This window comes from Anabrus simplex, chromosome 8, assembly GCF_040414725.1.
Source record: "Anabrus simplex isolate iqAnaSimp1 chromosome 8, ASM4041472v1, whole genome shotgun sequence".
Classification (NCBI taxonomy): Eukaryota; Metazoa; Arthropoda; class Insecta; order Orthoptera; family Tettigoniidae; genus Anabrus; species Anabrus simplex.
The window spans coordinates 217,589,640-217,610,585 of NC_090272.1; positions in this window are offsets into that span (position 1 = coordinate 217,589,640).

A 20,946-nucleotide genomic window follows, 5' to 3' on the forward strand; every position below is an offset into this window, starting at 1 on the left:
TCAAGAGGACAAATTGGGGCAAATATTCGTTTATAGGAAGGAAAGTTGGGGATTGGAATAATTTACCAAGGACGATTTTCAATAAATTTCCAAATGCATTGCAATTATTTAAGAAAATACTAGGTGAACATCAGATAGGGAATCTGTCACCTGGGCGACTGCCCTAAATGTTGATCAGTAGTATTTGATTTGATTTGATTTGATTTGATTTGATTTGATTCGATTCGATTCGATTCGATTCGATTCGATTCGATTCGATTCGATTCGATTCGATTCGATTTGATTTGATATATCACCTCGAAATGCCAGTAGTTCATAAGTACCAACTAAGTGTTATGGCATTCGTCCTTATCAACATCATCATATTCTTACTTACGAGATTACTTTGCATCATGTAATATCTAAGTGAGCCCTAGCCGGAGAAACACCAAGTCCTGAAAGAGTGGTGGTTGATTTACTGTTTGTACATTGCTGATCTAGCCAGGGGGTGTTTAAATGGCTCGCTCCACCTCCTCAGAGTAAGTGAGTGAGTGAGTCAGTATTTCGATGGTCTGTCATTATTGCCTCCCTGTGAGTGTTAAGATTCACTTGCCGAAGACTTCGTGTTAGCTACTATTTTCAGATTCTTCATTTGCTGGTTGTTTGGTGGAGATTTTTATGGACTCCGAGGGAAGTTTTCCACCGACCATGTGAGCATCACAGGGTATATCATCAGGTACGGGAAGAAAATGCGTGTGAACTTTCACAGTGTGTTAGTTACGCAGTTTCGTTATTCAGGACCAAGTATCTTTGTTTGACTTTTACAGATGCACAGTATATACAGCATAGAAGTCAACAGCATGCAACACAGACAATAAAAAAATCGCAAACACCTCAACAAAATTTGGTGTGTCTTAGTGAAATTATTCAACTCTAACATCTGGGACAAATAAAGCGTTTTAATTCCCTCAGCGGGCAGCTTGCCTCTACAGTATGTTTTGTATTGATAATAAACACTTCAAGGACGAAAAACTAAGTCTAATTGAAGTTACTTTGAAGCGATGCGTGAGAAATATTTAAACTACCGTAATACTATCAAAACGTATTGGGCTACCGAGCGAGTTGGATGCGCGGCTAGGGGCGCGCAGCAGCTGTAAGCTTGTATTCGAGAGATAGTAGGTTCGAACTCCACTGTTTGCAGCCCTCAAGTTGATGTTCCGTGGTTTCCCATTTTTGCACCTTAATTAACCTGAACCTTAATTAAGGACAGGTCGCTTCCTTTCCACTCATAACCCTTTCCTATCCCATCGTTGCCATCTGTGTCGGTGCGACGTAAAGCAACTGTAAAAACAAAAAAGATGTATGTAATGTACATTGACTTAGCAAATGTCATGGGATAGTCACCTTATAGCGTGTGGGGCCTCCTCTGGCCCTACGAACTGCAGTGAGACGCCGTGGAAGTGAGTCGACAAGTCCCTGGTAGTCCTCTGGACGCAGCTGACAAAATCCGTTTGCAGAGCGGCCGCCAATGCTGGTCTGATCGTGGTGAAGGATCCATGGCACGGAGCCTGCGTCACAGGACATCCCAGATATGCCCGCTAGGGTTTATATCAGGGCTCTTGGGTGGCTATGGTATTCGTTGGACCTACGCTGCTTGTTCCTGGAACCATTCCCGGGCGACGTGGGAGCGATGTGGTGGCGCGTTATCATCTTGAAACACCGCAGAACCGTCTGGGCGCTGGAAAGTCAAAAATGGGTGGAGATGGTCTCCGAGCAGCTCAACATACCGCGTACCATTCAAAGTCTCTTCCAGAACAACTAGGGGGCCCATTCCATACCAGGAAAATGCACCCCAGACCATAACAGAGACACCAGCGCCCTGGACCACACCTTCAAGGCAGGCGGGATCCATCGCGTCATGTGGTCTGCGCCATACACGGTGCCTCCCATCGGCATGGTGAAGTTGAAATCGTGATTCGTCCGACCATATCACGTTACGCCATTGTTCCAGTGTCCATCCCTGGTGACTGGCGACAAATGCGCGTCGTTGTGCCCGATGACGTTGGGTTAACAGTGGCACCCGTGTGCGCCGCCGGCTCCCATACCCCATAGAACCCATGTTCCTACAGATTGTCCACTGGGAGACGTGTCTAGCACGGCCTGTGTTGAATTGAGCCGTGATTTGTTGCACGGTTACCCGTCTGTCACTATTGACAATCCCTCTCAGATGTCGCCGGTCACGGTCATCGAGGGTGGCTGGACGGCCGGTCGTTCGTCTGTTGTGGACGGCGACACCAGCATTCAACCATTCACGATACACCCTGGACACGGTTGATCGTGTGAAGCCGAATTCCCGCACCACTTCCGAAATTGTACTTCCCATCCGTCGGGCACCGACCACCATACCCCGTTCGAACGGTGTCAGCTCACAACGACGTTCCATGTTACACTTGTCATATGCACAGACACTGCTCACAAGGTCTCCTATACAACTGCCGCTGCCACAGGGGGCGTGTGGTGCGCAGGCAACACACCTGCTCATCAGTGATCCGCTATCCCATGACATGTCAGTCAGTGTGTATCTATATATTAAAATACCGGTAGTTTACTAAAAGCAGCTTTGACAAATCCGTCCGTCCGTTCTACTGGACCAATTTGCTTCAGTTCTGTTTTATTCTCTCCAGATTTACCTACCGGTGAATCATGAGACACTGATAGGTCTTGAAGTTCAGCCAACTTTGAGTAATCATAAAATCAAATCATTAAATGATCACTCCAATAATTGCAGGAGAAAGCTTATCCTAACCCGCAATACATTCTGTACTTAGCAGGTTGCTAAGCGACTAACACTTTCATTAATATTCTGATATGTGATTTTCATCGTTAATAATGTCATTGCATGCAGCCATGTTTCATTACTACCTGTCAAGCCAGAGAATATACACTTCTTCTGATGATGGAAGAAAGTATTCTCTGCTAGATACACCTTGGTTCTCTGACCTTCCCGAGCTTCTGAATATACCCAACAGATGACAGAACGTTCCTAATAAAATAACATACATGCTACTAATATAAAAAAGTCTACGTACGTACAGACGGGAAGGTATCAAGTCAACTACCCTTCTGTTTCACCATTAACAAAGCACAGAGACAAACTCTTCAAATAGTGGGTAGCCTACTTACCGGAACCAGTATTCAACCACGGCCAATTGTATGTTGCACTATCTCGGACAAGATCATTTGAAAATGTTGAAAATATGTGAAAATGTTAAAATCTAGATACGACCGAATGGTCGAAGCACAGTAATTATTGTATATAAAGAATAGTTATAACCTAAATTACGAATGAATTAGTCATTATATACCGGTATCGAATGTTCATAAAACTACTGAAAAAGTCAGGCGAAACAATGTCTGCGACCGACATATCAAGACGAGTTATCTGACCTCTTTGTGATGAAGGCTGTGGAGCAGCGCAGGCCCACTAGTATGTTGTTGTTGTTGTTGTTGTTATTGTTATTATTATTATTATTATTATTATTATTATTATTATTATTATTATTATTATTCTTGTTTTCGAATAGGTCTACTATGGACCACGTTAAGCATCATTCATTTACGGTTCTTCCTCTTTCGATCGGCCCAGTACTTCTTCATCCTTTCGGAGTGGGCTTCTTTACGTTCTCGTGACCAGTTGTTGCCGGTCCGTTTTTTGCTACTTTGATCTTGGAATACCTTAATTTTGTTGATGATTTTTCTGTATTCCTGTCTGATGTATACTGCCTGCTGTGATATATTATTTTCCTCCATATCCTCCTTGACCCCTTTAAACTAGCTAGTTTGTGTCTTCCTGTTCTCCATGTATTCCAGAATTCGCTTGGGTGTTCTCTCTGGTGGCATTCTTTTAATGTGTCCGTAGAAGCAGAGTCTTCTCTTCTTGAAGGATGTTGTGATTTTTTCGGTCCTTTTGTATAGTTCCTCATTTGGTCGCAGTCTAAATTCTTGACCCACTTTCCTGGGCCCTAGTAACTTCCTCAAGATTTTCCTTTCTGTCTTTTCAATGTTTTCTAGTAAGCCCTTCCTGTTCAGTGGAATACATTCGATCGCATATAGACTGTCTGGTTTGATGACAGTGTTGTAATGTCTGATTTTTGCAGTGAATGAAACTGATTTTTTATTGTAGACATTTCGACATAACTGGTATGCTGCTTCCATCTTTCTTGCCCTTTCCTGTAATGCTATTCCTGGTAGTCCTGTTGGGGTTATCCATTCCCCTAGATATTTAAACTTCTGTACTCTTTTAATTGTTCCATATTTGGTGACAATATTTTGTGTCGGATCCTTTTTGTCCTGAATCATTAGTTCCATCTTTTCGAAGGATATCTGAAGTCCCGTCTTTACAGCAGTCTCTTGAAGTGTTTCAATTTGTACCTTGGCTGTTTCAGTGTCTTATTATTATTATTATTATTATTATTATTATTATTATTATTATTATTATTATTATTATTATTATTATTATTATTATTCATGGAGGAAATCGCATGTATGTTTTTTTTCTATTTAATGCCTTTCTTAATATATTTATCTCGATATTTTTACAAAGACTGTGCTACTTCAGGTCATATTATGATTTTTGAATGAAATACAGTTCAGTACCAAAACTTGTAAGGTACATGCTGCGCTGTACCTGGTATCTCCTGTCAAAGTAGAGCCCGATCAGGAACCTATAATTGAGTTACGAGAGGATGGCAATACGGAGAGGAAGGAATTCACTTCCGCAGGAGTCCTTCCTGCCACAATCGATACAGCGTTACACAGTGGACTGATATACTCAACTATACCTCGTAACAATAGAACAGTGTTTGGCCGCGATTATCATCTTCAGTTAAGGAAATGATTCCCTTCTAGGAGGGTGCTAACCACCGTAACAACGTTCGGACATTTTCAAACAAAATAATATCTGTAGAATCACAGAACTAAATGGCATGAACTTCCTGACACACATGGTCCATTTATGGAGCAATTTGTTGCTTAATTTGTAAAGTTGTACCCTGATAATATCTTTATTTAATTTTTTTTCCTGCTGGGTTGCAGAAGTTCCTTTTGATACATGTCCTCTGACACCACCCAAGGCACTGATGTCAATTTTTTTCTCTCTAAATCTTCGGATTGTGGAGTGTGTTCCTATCTATGCAATGTTTTGTTCTCAAAATTTCTAATTTGTAAAATTTTAAAATTTTGAACATTTTTAAATTTAAAATTTTGTAAATTTTAAAATTTTAAACATTTTTAAATTTAAAATTTTTAAAATTTTAGTTGAGCTTTTTAAAGTGTTTTAGTTTTTTTAACCATTTCCTTCTACTTCTGCTTATTTAACTCAGATTGATGCACAACTTGGAAAGAAACCATGCTGTAAACTACATCTTATAGAAACTGATACTTTCAGTGGAAATGTTGGCAAATGAAAGGTGAAGTAAACCAAGGACAGTGGAGTGCACGGAATATTGCCGATAGAGAAAAACTGGTTTGTATTGTATATTTAGTTATTTTTTAGCGTATCCCTTACATGAAGCAACGGGAAAAAAACAAAGAAAAGAAAAATAATTCATGATGCGCACTTTCCAATAGCCCTTATAAATTACAGTCTAGGTTCTTGAGCCATTCAACTACATCAGGTGTCGCATCGCCTCGGTAACAGCTGATAGGACACTCAAAGGTGATGGTAGATTGTCTCACTGTCATTCCCATAGTCGCAGGCAGCTGATTACAGCACGTGGTTCCCCTGCATAGGTTCATGGATTAAAATCCTATTACTGAACTGAGTATCAGCAGTTTAACTGTGATCACCTCGCAAACAAATCAAGCAAATCGACAAAGTGAGAATGGATACCAACGGTCCTTCTGAGGACCAACTAATTCGTAAACTTGGATTATCAATTCGCACCTGCCAGTTTAACATAGAGGGAATTAGCAGGGCTAAAAGCATCCATTTATCCAGAATTCTTCATGAAAAAACGTTGATGTCGTCTTACTTCAAGATACTTGTGTTGAGAACAAGATCCACATTACAAGAATAGCATGAATTAATGGGTATGGTAATTAATCAACCAATCAACCAATCAATCACTACTGATCTGCATTTAGGGCAGTCACCCAGGTGGCAGATTCCCTATCTCTTGTTTTCCTAGTATTTTCTTAAATTATTTCAAAGAAACTGGAAATTTATTGAACATCTCCCTTGGAAAGTTATTCCAGTCCCAAACTACTCTTCCAATAAAGGAATATTTGCCCCAATTTGTTCTCTTGAATTCCAACTTTATCTTCATATTGTGATCTTTCCTACTTTGAAAGACACCGTTCAAACTTATTCGTCTACTAATGTCATTCCACGCTATCTCTCCGCTGACAGCTCGGAACATACCACTTAGTCGAGCAGCTCGTCTTCTTTCTCCCAACTCTTCCCACCCAAACTATGCAACATTTTTGTAACGCTACTCTTTTGTCGGGAATCGCCCAGAACAAATCGAGCTGTTATTCTTTAGATTTTTTCCAGTTCTTGAATCAAGTAATCTTGGTGATGGTCCCATACACTGGAATCATACTCTAGTTGGGGTCTTACCACAGACGTATATGCCCTCTCTTTACATCCTTACTACAACCCCTTGAACACCCCCATAACCATGTGTAGAGATCTGTACCTTTTATTTACACTCCTATTTATGTGATTACCCCAAAGAAGATCTTTCCTTATATTAACAGCTAGGTACTTACAGTGATCCCAATAAGGAACTTTCACCCCATCAACGCAGTCATTAAAACTGCGAGTACTTTTCTATTTGTGAAACTCACAACCTGACTTCTCACCCCGTTTCTCATCTGTCCATCTCACAATATTATCGAAGTCGTTTTGCAATTGCTCACAATCTTGTAACTTATTTACTACACTATACTATACAGAATATATATAATGAAACATAAAGGTCCAATAATACTGCCTTGAAGAAATCCCCTCTTAATTATTAGTTGATGAACAGTCTGCCTTTCAGCGCAACAGTTACAACTCGGCGAAGTTATTTTCTTCCAGGAATTAGGGACACTTGCCAGTGTTTGTTCTTATTCGGTTAAGGACCGACCAGATCTCGCGTGGCAACTGAAAACCATGATATGCAGGGCATCATAAGTTGTTCCGTCGTAGTATTAAACTGCCATGTCTGTCTCCAGCAATCATTAATATTAAACCCTTTGTCAACTAACATCCTTGCAGTTTCCACGGGTGGGTGACGAGAGCGAAGCCTTGCTTTACATGGTAGGGATGTCTGCGTGAACAGGCAGGTGAGGATTTTTCTGTATTTTTTGTACTCTTGTACAAGTGCTCTTTCCCACAGCATAGAAGGAGGTGGTATGTGGCTAAGTGTGGGTAGCTAGAAAGTAGGTGTGTGCCTGTTATAAGATGCATGGCTACGTAATGATGTGAGGTGATTAACGGCGTATGGGCTGGGTCTGCTGCACCACCTGAACAGTTCGTTGGCCGGTGACTATCTGGTGACCACTTGCGGCCAGTTCTCGACAGCACGCACCCCCACAAGGATGGGATATTCCAGCAGGATAATACACCTTGGCAACAGGCCCACGTTATCCAGAACTGGTTCGAAGAGCATTCTCAAGAGTTGTGGCCACCTCGTTCACCCGATATGAATTCCATAGAGCATTTATAGGACATGGTGGAGAGATCCATTCACACCCAAGATTCTCCCCCTACAAATACCAAGCAGATGTGGGTACCTATGCAGACGAAGAGGATCAGCATCTCTCCATAGGCGTCTCGTCCGCTTATGGAATCGGTGCGATGACGAGTTGATACACTTCGCCATTTAAAGGAGGGCCTGCACGATATTAGACCTCTGTCCCATAGCCTCTGGCATGTCAGCGTAAAGTACTAACATCGGCGTACTCTAGGTTGCCATATAATCACTCCTGAAAGCCATCGCTTAGGGCAGTAAATGTGAATGCCTCTTACCCGACTCCACAAGCGCAGTTTTTCTTTCATCCATTTGCTTTGTCACTAATATATACACTTCTGTCGTGATATTACCAGCATATGAACCCTTGATTAGTGTACAGTAAAAAGCAAAGCAAAGTCACCTCCGTACAGGCCATGAAGGCCCTTAGAGGAGTGGAAGGTAAACGCTTCCACCGTTGTTAACCTTGGCACGTGATGGGGTAGAGTAGTTAGCTCTACGCCCGGCCGTCTTTACCCCCAGGAATTAACCTGGTACTCATTTTTGGTGTAGGCTGAGTGAACCTCAGGGCCATATGCACCCCCGGAAGTGGAAATCTCGTTTCTTAAATTTTACGACTTCCTGACGGGGATTCGAACCCACGTCCGTTCGGGCGAACCGAGCACGCCTTTACCGCCTGGGCCAGGCAGCCCCTGATTAGTGTACAGTACCTGTGTATAAACATCTTCTACAAATAAATTGAACAAGATTTTGGGAGTCCAAATTCATCAAGTTCACTATGAGAGGGAGAGGGTGAACAATTTCTGACTCGGCTTCCAGCTCTGAGCCGCTCGGAGATGGCAACTTGTTCGCAGCGTTTATTCAGGAAGAACATTAATTACAACACTAGCTCGTTAAAGTCTTCTCTTGGTAATGAGCATCCTATTTCAGCAGATGAGAGCGCGGTAATGGAACAAGAGGGAACAGAGAAGCATTACCAGGATTAAGACTGACATCAAAGGTCTTCTGTCTAAATTTCTGTAGCAAAGCAAAATAAAATTTTCTCTAGTCCATGAAGACCCCTGGAAGAGTGAAATGCAAAGACTTCCAAGAACAGCAGTGGAGGAACAGCCCACTAAGGTTTCCATGATGACTACTACACAACCAGTTGGCCTGCAGATACTGGAGTGCCTCGAGGTAAACGAGACGACATCCTTAGATTATTGCTTCGCTTTCTTCACCAGATTCGCTACCTCTCCTATCAGATGGTTTTCGAACTCCACTGTCAGTAGTTTTTAATATAATTATACTAGCTGTAGTACCCGGCGTTGCCCAAACTACCAGTTATGTGTGAAGTGAATTCTTATAGAATTCCTTTCTGAGATGTTGATTTTACGATATATTATGTAGTTTTAGAATTATATAGCTGTGTTGGATTTCAGGTTTTAGATTATTTAATTTTCGAGCAAGACTTTGTCCATGTACAAGCTCCATTTGACTGGGAAGTATTTGATCATTTGTCCGGCCCCGCGGTGTAGGGGGCAGCGCATCCGCCTGTCACCCAGCGGTCCCTGGTTCCATTCCCTGTCGGGACAGGAGTTTTCAATTGTAAATGTTTAATATCCCTGGCCTGGGGACTGGGTGTTTGTATCTTCTTTAACGATCCTTTCCTCACATTCAACACTCTACACTTCCGCAATTTCAATTACACGCAGGTTTATACCACATGGTGCAAGTAGGGGCAAAATATCTCTAGAGGTCGACGCCCCGAACAAATAGCATTTTCAAAAAGAATTGATCCTTTCAAAAAATAATAAAGTGGTAACTATATATATTTACCCATCGCCATGTACATATGATGTACACCATTTTAACTGTTACTGATACGGTCAGCAATCAGCCTTGCGACCCCGAAAGCAATGGATTCAACTCTCGGTCATTTTAGACTATTTACTCTCAAGCCCCTCTCAGCCTCCCGTCTCAATGGAGGCTGAACATCGACTTTAACGGTATCCTGATTGTCACACTTTGTCTCTGCGACATATAAACAATGGATTCGATATTAATATTGGTTATTTTCCATTATTTTTACAGGTCATCCCTTCCCACACCCCACCCCCAGCGAGAGTTGGGAGGTTCCATCTCCATAGTACTTTTTCTTCAGATGATAAGTCATATGTGTACCAAGTTTCTTTGAGAGCTATTCTGGAACATACATACATCCATAATCTCAGTTATTTTTACATTCATTTTTCACCCCTTCTCAATCCCTATTCTGATTGCGGCTGAAGTATGACTTAAGCATCCAGAGTGTCACAGTGCAACTCAGCGACCTCGTATACAATGTATTCAACATTAATATGAATCATTTCCTTTATATATATTACACCCCCTTCCGCAGTAGTACTAGGGGTGTTTTACCCCAACGGTTTTTTTTTTCCGGATAGTAAGTCGTATGTGTACCAATTTTGTATGAGGGCTATGCTGGAAGAAACACACATACATCCGTAATTTCGGTCTTTTTGGACATTTTCCTTTCCAACCCTTCTCATCTCCATGCCAATGGGATCCGAACACGGAATTTCACGACATCCGGAGTGCCATTATTCATCTTAACGACCCCGAAAACTATGTACTGCACATTAATATTTGTCTATGGTTTTTATATATCACCCCTGTTTCTGTGTTTTTATAATTTACCCTCGCCCCTAGGGATGCTAGGGGTATATAACCCCCATGGTAATTTCTTCCAGATCATCTCAGTGACATCGATACAATATTGATTAATTTTACATCTTGCTCCCTCCCACCCTCATTCCACACAGTTGATCTCCTGATAGTAAGGCATACGTGCAGCGAGTTTGGTTTAAATCACTCCCGTAGTCCTGAAAAATATGGATTCGACACTAATATCGGTCGTTTTTTGGTTGTAATTATATTTTACCCCTTTCTCTAGGGCTTCTAGGGGTGTCTTGCCCCCCACAGTACTTTTTTAAAGATCGTAAGTAATATTTCTACCAAGTTTACTTGATACCTATGCTGATACATACACACAAACTTCCTTAATCTCGGTCATTCGATATTTTCTTTTCTTCACCCTTCTCTGCCCCCCCCCCCCTGCCGATTGGGGCTCAACTTGGACTTAAACGGCATCCGGAGTGATACTATTAATTTCCGAGATCCCGAAAACTATAAAAACGACACTGTTTTCAATTATTTTTATATCTCACCCCCTCCAACTCCTAAACCTAGCGGTGCTAAGGATGTCATATCCCCACTTGGTCTGTGTCATGATAGTAAGTCATAAGTGTACCAAGTTTGGTTGAAATCGCTCCATTAGTAGCGAAACCTATGGATTCACAATATTATTATTCGACGTTTTTAGTTGTATTTGTACTCCCTCCCCTAATCGTTCTAGGGGTGCTTACCACCACAGTATATTTTTCAGATAGTAAGTCATACTTGTATCCGTTTTGGTTGAGAGCTACGCTGGTACATACGAAGGTTGGGGCATAAGTCATGGCAACTTTTTTTTCTTGAAGGTACCAGTCCAGTTGGAAAATGTGACATATGCAGACGAAAGGACGAGGTGTTAACTACATGTGTGGACAATGAATATCACGGAAATATCGTAACACACTAATTTATTACGGTAGTATACAACGCAATATGGCCTTCCAGGTGCAAAATAATGACAACACAGTACACATAAAGTTGACATGACAAATCTGAGCAGGGCCCTACTGCTGACACCACGCGCTGCCAACGATGTGGGAGGCACTGAATACCATCTGCCTCAGCATTTGCCGCACCATGTGTGAATCGGGTCAATTGTTGGCGAACAGCATTAGCAATGTCCTCTCGTGTTGCAAACCGCCTACCACGTAGTGCTTCCTTAATCTTTCGAATACCGAGCTCGATAGCTGCAGTCGCTTAAGTGCGGCCAGTATCCAGTATTCGGGAGATAGTAGGTTCGAACCCCACTGTTGGCAGCCCTGAAAATAGTTTTCCGTGGTTTCCCATTTTCACACCAGGCAAATGCTGTGGCTGTACCTTAATCAAGGCCACGGACGCTTCCTTCCCACTCCTAGCCCTTCCATGTCCCATCGCCGCCATAAGACCTATCTGTGTCGGTGCGACGTAAAGCAACTAGCAAAAATATCTTTAGAATGAGATCAAAGTCACAGGGCGAAATGTCGGGAGAGTACGGTGGGTGCTCCAATTCTTCCCACCCCCAATGCCGCAGTAGGTGCCCTGCACACTCTGCTTTATGTGGTTTTGCATTGTGGTGCAGGATTATTGCACTGTCCACAAGATCCGGACGTTTCTTCCGAACGCCATGTCGTACCTGTCACACCAGGAAGTCCCTGTAGTACTGTGCGGTCACTGTTCTGGCATGTGGAACAAAATGGCAAACAGTGACATCCCTGACGTCATACGCGACGATCACCATCAATTGGACTGGGGAAGAATTCTGACGGACCTTCTGCCTCCTTGGTGATCCAGTGTGTCGCCACTCCATGGACTGACGTTTCAGTTCTGGTTCATATGCCCTGGCCCAAAATTCATCGATGGTGATTATTCGTGACAAGAACTGATCGCCGTCCTGTTGTCAGCGTGCAAGGTGGTCGGAGCATATTGCATAGCGCACCCACCTTTGAACTTCCTTCAGTGCATGCGGTACCCACCACGATGCGATTTTGCGCAGTTGCAGCTCATTACGCAATATCCTGTGGACGGTGTGTTTCTCGATGCCACTTGCCCTCTCTAACTCCAGTAGCGTCCATCGTCTGTCTTAATCAGGAGCTGCTCGATGACGGCACGTGCCACGTCGGTCCGCACACTGACAGGTCGTCCAGAACGTTGCTCATCACTGGTTCACACACGTCCTTGCTGAAACTTTCCTACCCATCGTGCTACTGTACGGTATAGTAGGGAATTATTCTCAAGGGCTTTCACTAATTCACTGTGACATTCCAGCGCATTTCTCCCTCGGATAACGGCTATTTTGATGTAAGCGCGCTGCCCAACACGGGTTACTTCCATTTCGCACGACACTCACCAACTGAGTGATTTCACAGCACTCGCTGCGCTACTACCAGCTATCACAGAGCTATCTGTTGTTCTGCATACACACTATGCCTGCAGAACTTCCACACGACACATATACCGTTGTGATCCGTTCACATATCTAAACGAAAAAAATAGTTGCCATGACTTTTGCCCCCACGCTCGTACATCCATTATCTGGGTCATTTTGGACAATTTCTTTTTTACCCTTTCTCAACCCAAATGCCAAAGGAGGCTGAACTTTGACTTTTTTAAATCCGGAGTGTCACTGTTCATCTCAGCTACTCCGAAAACTATGGATTCGACACTATTTTCCATTTTTGTTATACCTCACTCCCTCAACCCCGCCACTAAGGGTGCTAGGGGTGTCTTATCCCCACGCGGTTAGTCTTCTGATAGTCATATGTGTACCAAGTTTGATTGAAATCGCTCCAGTAGTCCTCAAAACTATGGATTCACACAATTGTAGGTCGTTTTTCGGTTATATTTCACCCTCTCCACGTGGGTCCTAGGGGTGTCTTGCTCCATCAGCATATATCACAGAGAGTAAGTAATATTTGTAACAAATTTAGTTGACAACTGTGCTGGAAAATACACACATCCAGCCATAATCACGGCCATTCTGGTCATTGTTCGGCTCCGTGGCTAAATGATTAGCGTGTTGCCCTTTAGTCACGTGGGTCCCGGGTTCGATTCCCGGCAGGGTTGGGAATTTTCACCACAATTGGTTAATTCCGCTGGCACGGCTGCTGGGTGTATGTGTCGTCTTCATCATCATTTCATCCTCATCACGACGCGCAAGTCGCCTACGTCACTGACTGGAAAACATGCTGTAGGTTTTTATTTTCATTGAACAAAACCATTCGTCTAGTAATCGTCAGTGGATAAAAGTAAAGCGATGAATTTAAAAAAAAAAAAGAACAGTTCATCAGGATCCGAACGCGGACGAAATCGTAGTCACCTCAAACCAAGATGAAGTGGAGCTCGAGAGGGTAACTCACTCTCTATCCCCGATTTACAGTTAGACTTTATGAAGTTTTACATTAGCCGAAATAAAATTTTCATTTTAGAAAAGTTTGGTTACATTGTTAAAAATTCGGACCTTCCCCTCGGATAAGTCTGCGGAGGTAGCTACAGAAAAGAGAATTTAGGTGGCACGTCGGAGCTTCGACCGTCATTTCTTGGAAAACGGTCGAGTGTCTACGAATAAGTCGAAACACGTGTTCGCTTATTTGGACCCCTCTTTCGCTGAGCGAAGTTCCTCGGTTGTTACACTTGGCGTGGTTCCCTCGTAGCCAGTTGGCCGGTACGCTATGTGCCGGGCTGAGTGTCTCAGACACTTGCGGCACTGACCCCTGCTTGGCAGGTTCGATCCTGGCTCAGTCCGGTGGTATTTGAAGGTGCTCAAATACGTCCGCCACGTGTCGGCAGATTTACTAGTACGTAAAATAACTTCTGTGGGACTAAATTCCGGTACCTTGGCTTTTCCGGAAACCGTGAAAGTAGTTAGTGGAACGTAAAGCAAATAATATTATAATTCTTATTATTATTATTATTATTATTATTATTATGTACCTGTGTGTTTCCCATTATTACTGTGTAGAGTTGTAGAAAATGGGGTCTAACATGGAAATGAAGTGTTTCCAGACTTCTCATTCTTCTTCCGCTTTTTCCCACAACTGTGGGGTCGCGGGTGCGAACTGAGTCGCACATGAGGATTTGGCCCTGTTTTACGGCCGGATGCCACCTCTATATGGAGGGTTGTAATCACTACTGCGTGTACCTGTGGAGGTTCGTTCGTAGTGAAGTGCGTTGTCTGAATATGAAGATGAAAGTGTTGGCACAAACACATACATCCAGTCCCCGAGCCAGAAGAATTAATCGGACGTGATTAAAACCCCCAACCCGGCGGGGAATCGAACCCGGGATTGTCTGAACCGAAGATCTCAACGCTGACCGTTCAGCCAATGAGTCGGACTTTCTGACCCATGTCCATATAACACATTTTCTTCTACATATCAGGAATGTGTACTGGAAGTCTGGCCTATATTATTGTTACACTATAAAAGTAGAGAGAAAATCCAGAACATCCGACACGGCATTTATTTAATTACTTTTAACACAACGACTCACCTGAGAAAAGATATTGCTGGTATTACTACGTACTTGCAACCTGTTAAAGCGCACAATGCAATTTTCTTCTTATTCTTATTCTCCTTCTTCCTCTGCTTCTCCCACAGAGCTCAATAGCTGTAGTCGCTTAATTGCGGCCAGTATCCAGGATTCGGGAGATAATGGGTTCGAATCCCACTGTCGGCAGCCCTGAAGATGGTTTTCCGTGGTTTCCCATTTTCACACCAGGCCTTAATTAAGGGCACGGCCGCTTCTTTCCCACTCTTAGAATCTTCCCGCCCCATCGTCGCCATGAGACCTATCTGTGTCGGTGCGACGTAAAGCAACTTGCTTCTTCTCCCACACTTATGGGGCCGCGGATGCGAACTGTGAATTACCTCTGTTTTACGGCCGGATGCCCTTCCCGACGCCAATTCTATATGGGTAGATGTAATCACCACTGCGTGTGTCTGTGGTGGTTTGTAGTCGGGTGTGTTGTTTGAATATTAAAAGCAGAATGTTGGGACACACTCAAATACCCAGTCCCCGAGCCAGAAGAATTAATCAGACGCGATTAAAATCACCGACCCTGCCTGGATTCGAATCCGGAACCCTCCGAGCCAAAAGCCTCAACGCTGACCATTCAACCAAAGAATGGGGTAAAACACAAAATGCATTTTCTCCAAAAAATGCGCTATTTTGGAGTGTTATGTAATATTTCCTATAGTACCACCTACATGCTTTTACTCGCGAGATGTAGTATGTAGTGTTTACAGTGCACTATATATTCTGATATGGGCTGGAATAAATGTGTTACTTTCATTGACCTGTGTCAGTCTCATCCTTGGCTTTGACAATATAAAAGTGACTGGGTTTGAGCGATACCAATCCTTATGCAACCAGTCCCTGTTATGAATGGTGTGAAAATATCGCTCATAGAGTCACTTGGTGCGTGGATTTCAGTGGGCTTGGAAAATTGATCTGTAATAACAACTTCTGGCTCAGTCGGGAAAGCAACGAGAAACTAATTCGCACCTAATTTTCCTAGTACGCCTCTTCAGTGATGCCTAGGCCGTCTATGACAGCTGTTGGCATATCTGTGGGGATCAAACAGGCCTTCGGGTTGAATACCCAACATACAAAGTACCTACCTGCCCTAACTCAATGAAATTCGACGAAATGTTTATATGCACCTAAATTAATTCACTGAGTTTCTTAGGCAAAACATTTCATGAATGTAATCTTAAAATTTTGACCTAAACTGTAGTGCAAGAAAGAACTTTCCTTTGATCTGCTAGTGAACTCTGGCAATGACCACTTTGTAATAATCACATTTAGTATTTACGTTGTAAAGATCCCTTGATCCACACGAAAACTGAGTCCTTTTATGTGAATGAAGCATTTTCATCTTCTCTTCTTCTTTTTCTACCGGTTTTCCCACACCCGTGGGGTTGCGGATGCGAACTGTTGTCACACATGGAGATTTCGCAATGTTTTACGGCCGGATGCCCTTCCTAACGCCAACCCTCTATGGAAAGATGTAATAACTATCGCGTGTTTCTGTGGTGGTTGGTAGTGTAGTGTGTTGTGTGAATATGAAGAGGAAAGTGTTGGGACAAACATAAACACCCAGTCCCCGAGCCAGAATAATTAATCCGAGGCGATTAAAGTCCCAGACCCGGCCCGGTATCGAACCCGTTACCCTCTGGACCGAAGGCCTCAACGCTGACCATTCAGCCAATGAGTCGGATTGTGAATGAGGTATCAATAGAAAGAATAATATTTCACTCCGTTTTGACGAATTTAGATAGTTTTATGGCTAGTAGACGAGTAGAAGTAAAAGTGATGCCAAATTTCCCCATTGGGAAAAATCGAATAATCTTAAATTTGTCTTGTATATCTCTCGGTTATGGCCATCCATCAACGGTTGCCAATGTCAGATAACCACCAACCATAAGACATAGCCTGCACGGTTGCTAGGTAACATTGTCTGGACATTCATCCATACTTTACATCACAGCCTGCACGATTGCTAGGTAACATTGTCTGGCCATTCATCCATACTTTACATCACATCCCGCAAGGTTGCTAGGTAACATTGTCTGGCCATTCATCCATACTTTACATCACAGCCTGCACGGTTGCTAGGTAACATTGTCTGGCCACTTATCCATACTTTACATCACAGCCTGCGCGGTTGCTAGGTAACATTGTCTGGCCATTGCTGTGCACGGTTGCTAGGTAACATTGTCTGGCCACTTATCCATAGCCTACACGGTTGCTAGGTAACATTGTCTGGCCACTTATCCATACTTTACATCACAGCCTGCACGGTTCCTAGATTACACTCCGTCACACGTTTTGTTAATACACTATTTCGTTGCACAAATTTTCGGATGCCCCCCAGTTCTATTACGCATTTCTGCGTAAATTGCTGTACACGCAGTGAGTAAGGTTTTATTAAATTGCATGTCTCTTAGCGTTACCCGAGAAACACCACGAGGAGGCAGGCCCCCATATGTTGTTTCCTGAGTAAGGTGCTAGCTGAGGAGTTTTGATTATAAAAGTAGGCCCCTTTGCCTACTGCCAGTCGCTCTCGATTTGGGGAATATCAATTGTAATGAAATGCCCCCTTTCTAGATCGCTATAAATCGACTTTAATTTATATACATGTACGGTGTATGTGCACGTTTATTTTGAGAGTTTTCTATTTTTCTAGGATTCCTGAGCTCAGCACTTTCTCTGGTGGTGAGTTTTAAGTTTCTAAGGTGCCACGAAGTGCCTCATTAATTCACGTCTGTTTTAATTTTTATACCGTTATAGATCGCTAAAAAGTGACTTCCCTTATATATGTATTTAGAAGGAGGGATAAATTCTCCAAGAAATGCTTTCCATTTATTCTACACTGATTTTCTGGTATTTGCAAATCCGATTTGTACCGAAATGAATATTTCGAAATCAAACCTATCCGGTTTTTCTCTCTTACCCCCGCTAGACAACTTACGGAAATTTTGATGCCGTTTTCGGATTCTGTGCACCAAAATATATGATAATTCCCTTCATTTTTTAAAAATAAAATAATCACGAAATTCATAGATTTCGCCCACCGACGGAGAAGAGGACCTCTCTTGGGCTATGTATGTCGGAGTTTTAATTACTTTTCTTGGGTGGACACAAAATCTGTAACCAGAATTCTTTTGCAGGCCGATGTTATACGACATGGAGTGCCGAATGGAATATTTTTCAGCCCTTCAAAAATATGAATACGTCTGCTGGTTTTGACTCGTGATGTTGGGACCCAGAGGTCGACTCCCTCCCGCTGGTCTACAGAGGGAGGTGACCATTTCTTGAAATTTAACTCCCGTCTCTTTTTCTGTGGTAAATGGTTTCCGCCCCACGCTTGTTCTCATATGGACAAAGTTTCCCATTAGCACCTAATGTTGGACTGCAAACTGAACTTTGTGTGGTGTTTTCAGCGATAACAACAACACTGTGCTTCCTCGACCGCCAAGTGGGGATTATGAGGTAATTAATCCATAGCGAAACGTCCACTAACACTCGTATTCAAAATCATAAATGTACACGACTACTAAATGCTCATCGTGAACAGTTCTCGCAGTTTTTAAATATAAAGTAACATCAAATGTCCAGAGGATTCTTTAAATGCACATTAAAAATTTAGCGATGAAAAGCTAAATTCACAAAATTGTACAACGTAACTTGAATTCCATTTTCTAACTTTCTTCTGGACAGGGGTATGCGTGAATCTTTATATGATACAAAAGTATCTAACCGCAGATATAGCTTCACATTTTTTGTCCTATATATGCATTTTGTCGGCGCACAGTATCCACTGATTTGCAATACACTTGTCATTTACGTTTATATGGCCAGTCTGAATTCGGAATATGGTACTCTTTGCCTCATTCACTTCTTCTTTTAGGTTTTCTGTAAATCTTCAACTTCTTAAATGATGCCCAGAAACCATTCTGAGAGATAGCACAGGAAGGAGGGACCACTGTAGTGCCGTTGTGCGGTGTTGCCACATTCCAACACTCCTGTCTCCTTCTCACTGTTGTATTTTGTTGTAATGTGTGACATGGTCTAACTAACAAGTGAAAGCTCTGGCAATTCCAAGCGACTCCACGTGGACAATTATGAATTGTATTTTAGTATAGTTTTTTTAACATTTTCTACCCACGTTTCCATGACAAGCATAACCCTACTCCCTGTGCTAGCTATCAGAAGGTTCTTTCAGTATCAGGACTATATATTATTGATTCTACGGCCACTTTGGAATATTATTTCATAGGAATTCCAAACAGGGGGTTGAAATCATGTCGAAATCATCCGACGTTCTTATGCGCGACTTACATGAAACATAAACCAAAAATACAGTATTGAACCTTTTGACTTGTGGACCTTCCTGTATATTGTACGTTATTACTTGTGGTCTTATTTTATTGGACGTTTTGGTTGTGAGCACTTTTATAGTACGTTAGACATTGCGCTGTAGACCTGATGAACTGGAATGCAAAGTAGGAAGTGTTCCTCGTCAATTACAGCGCCCCAAGCCTACGGGGGAGAGAGAAAAGTGTACCGTACTCATTATGTCATAAAACATCAGAGACTAAACGATCGAATAGGAAATAACAAGTTATTTACTTGAGAGAATGCGGCAGCTTTAAAATCTCATTTATCAGATTAGTTCTCAGTAAACTCTAATGAGATTACCCTTTAATTATTTGTCTGTAGATGTTTCTTTCTTCGTAGCTGAGAGATTAAAGAGGAACTTTCTCTGTGTTTCCAGGAGGTGCTGACAGTGATAGAGGAGAGCTAACCATAGGACTACACTGGGGAAGCTCCGTCGTCCTTCACCTATGTAAGTTCTACACCTGAAACTTAATTACAATTCAGATGTGATCAAGTGTTTTATTCTCGCCCGCAAATGTTTGCCATTTTGTCCTGTTCCAAACTTGTGAAGCCCCAGTCTACCCAGAGGTCTCCTGCCAACTGGCCGTCCAATGAAAGCTAGGTGTAGTAAGCTATCATTTTTTAGAATATGTCCAAATTCTCTCAGACATCCGCTCGAGATTATAGCAGTTACATCATATTCACTATAAGTCGTCCGTATGTCCTGATTGCTGTGTAGTTTGTAAGTGGTTATTCCTGTCAGAGGTCATAAGATTTCCCTGAGAAATTTATTTTCAAACGTTACGAGTGAAAGACAAATTTTCTTAATTAAGAACCGATATCCAGAGCCAATAAACACCGGTAGACTAATTGATGAAGAAATAAAAACACTGTTGCCAGTTATTTGAAAGTTCTATGAATAATTCACAGCACGTGAATATGGGGAAGTAGGTTACGAGTTCACTTGTATCAGCCTATGTCATATGAATTTATTTCTAAAATAAAACGAATTCAATATTTCATTTAATATTATAGTTTTGAAGTTATTATTAAGCGGTAAAACCTTTAAACGTAATATGTATCATAAAATAAAATAACAAATTAAAACTTAAACTCTGGACATATTCAGTTGACTGAGGTGTTAAAAAGAAAAAGTATTTCGGATTTCGTTCGTAAGCATATACAGGGTGGTCGTAACCGAGGTGAACCGGGTATATGAGCTTTGGAGGATTGGTCATACTGATAAATAATTGAAAAAATATAGATATATTGAGCCGTTGTAATTTTATCAGCTGCTGAAGTTAGCCAATCAGATCGCTTTGGGGGCGACTTCAGATGGCCTTTGCGAGGCAATGTTGGTAAATTTGTACGTGGATTATGACCGGCTTGAGAGCGCCAAAGAAGAAATAAACTTCTCCAGGGGAGTGACTTGAACAAGGAGCTCCCTACTGATAGGCTCGGCCCATAGCAAGCACACTACGGTGACACTGGCTGAGTGTGAAGTTCCTCACGATATTCTCCATTAAGAGCCCTGTATCCACGAAGATGTGGTGGAAGGATGTTGCTTAGGACGGGGATCCACTGTAGTAGGGCTTTTTATAGTTCCTGTCATCAAATGCATGGCGTTATTGGGATGGATATCAATTTTCACATA